We start from the raw sequence: 2,598 nt of genomic DNA on the forward strand, positions 1-2,598 counted from the left end.
CAGATCGTCCGTTCTGACCATAGACTGTATATAAGAAATGGACGTCACATCCGTGACGTCACCCATTGGTTTGTGGACTGCTGCTCGGAGGCCAATAGTATCGGATCTGAGCAGCGCCATCTTGAAAATTTCAGGTGCATTCTGGGAAAAATAAAAACACGGATTCTACTTATATGGGCATCAGGAGGAGCATGAGGCGCCCTCCTGAACCTGTGAACCAATCAACCTGTCAATCACCACGTAGCCACGCCCTAATGCATACCCTGCTTTATCGTCACATATAAAATCAGGGAGGCCAAAATGTCCCAAATGAACATCATACTGCATTGAAGAAGGCTTTAAACTAGCGATTGAGACCATAAACACATTTTGAAAACGTTTACTGAGGTTAGAAATCAAGTGAGAAGTTGGTGAATTCTCCATTGACTTGTATAGAGACGGAAGTCCTTTTGACACCAAAACGGTCGCCCCCTGGTGGCCTTTTGATAGAATGCAGTTTTAAGTTACTTCCGCGTTGGCCTCATTTCAGAGTACTGGAACTCCCCGCGTGGTTCTGAGCAGCTGAGTGTACGAAACAAGTGTACACCAATTAATCCAGTTGAGATGCATTAACAAGTAGGATTTTGCCCCCGGACTCTGTGTCAGTTCCAGAGTCAAATAAAGCATCATCATCTGTTCCATCCAGTGGAAAAACAACAATGTTAGTGAATCTTTTAGTCTTCAGATCTGTGCTCATACTCTGTGTCTCTGCCACAGCTGCATATCATGCTTCAACATCTGCTGCTGTCCCGAACTAGTGTCTGAAATACTTCTGATCAACACATTGAATCAGCACCCGTATGGTCGTTATTTTTATTGTTATAGTTACTGTTCTTAGTGTGGACGGCCTTTTACATACCTACAATCATATCCAGATCCAACCTCTGTACGTATATTTTCTGGTTTATAGGACACATCCCACTTTTAAATGGGTTAAAGGATAGATAGATAGATAGATAGATAGATAGATAGATAGATAGATAGATAGATAGATAGATAGATAGATAGATAGATAGATACATAGATAGATGATAGATAGATAGATAGATAGATAGATAGATAGATAGATAGATAGATAGATAGATAGATAGATAGATAGATAGATACATAGATAGATGATAGATAGATAGATAGATAGATAGATAGATAGATAGATAGATAGATAGATAGATAGATAGATACATAGATAGATGATAGATAGATAGATAGATAGATAGATAGATAGATAGATAGATAGATAGATAGATAGATAGATACATAGATAGATGATAGATAGATGGATAGATAGATAGATAGATAGATAGATAGATAGATAGATAGATAGATAGATACATAGATAGATAGATAGATAGATAGATACATAGATAGATAGATAGATAGATAGATAGATAGATAGATAGATACATAGATAGATGATAGATAGATAGATAGATAGATAGATAGATAGATAGATAGATAGATAGATAGATAGATAGATAGATAGATAGATAGATAGATAGATAGATAGATAGATAGATAGTCACTTTATTTATCCCAATGGGAAATGCAGGTTTCCAGCAGCTCAATGTAAGCATAAAGGTAATAAAGCAACAAACAGCAGACAATAAAAAAGAGGTGTAAAAGCCAATAGAAAGGTAAAAAAAAACACATATGTAGTGTTTGAAAATAAATAAGGACACTAAAAATTGGATTTTTATGGTATTAAATAATACAAGTGCTATTAAAATAAAAACAAAATATAATAACATTATTTTCTTTATGTATTCAGCCTGGTTTTTCTGTAGCCTTTCAGTTAAAGCAATGGCAGCAATAAATAAGGACTCTAAATATGTGTGAAATGCTGCAGAAATGCTGCCAGGTCTGATATATATTTATCTTCAAGTGTTGACAACATGCAGGTCTGAAAAGAGGCTTTATGTTAAATGGAGTGTGGGAGTTACGCAACTTGGTGAAAATGGGGTATTTATTGTGTTAGACTCAGCTAGTGTTCCATTATCCAACGAAGTCATATGCACTTGACCTGCAAGATGGTGTTGTTGAACAGTCTGCAGAGCCGCTTAACAAGAAACAACCAGGGAGAGGCTGACTGCGAACATTCATGGAAAACACCAAAAAGGATCTTAGCATGTTGAAATAGAGCCAAGCGAGATGGTACAATAATAATAACACAGTTAAATTAAAAGCACGGAGCAGGATGATTGACGTTTCCTTAAGGAAATGGAGTTCAGCCGTACATCCTGAAAGCTGCTCGCATCAAGTTCAAGTCTCTTATGCCTACAGAGTGATTGTTGGGAATGCTCCCACCTACTTGAATGCTCTTGTAAAAGCACATGTTACCCCTCGGATGCTGCGTTCATCAAATGAGCGTCGCCTGGCTCTGCACGGCAATCCAGGTTATTCTCATTTGCAGAGCTGCCAAAAACCACCAGAGCAGGGGCCTCCCTCTCTGTCTTTAAGAAGCACTTGAAGACCCAGCTCTTCAGAGAGTACCTCCACTCTTAACTTACAATTACTTAGCAGTATTTATTTATCGTCACACTAATGTCTATGTTGCAATGT

Source organism: Scomber scombrus, unplaced genomic scaffold, assembly GCF_963691925.1.
Source record: "Scomber scombrus unplaced genomic scaffold, fScoSco1.1 SCAFFOLD_253, whole genome shotgun sequence".
In the NCBI taxonomy this organism is placed as follows: Eukaryota; Metazoa; Chordata; class Actinopteri; order Scombriformes; family Scombridae; genus Scomber; species Scomber scombrus.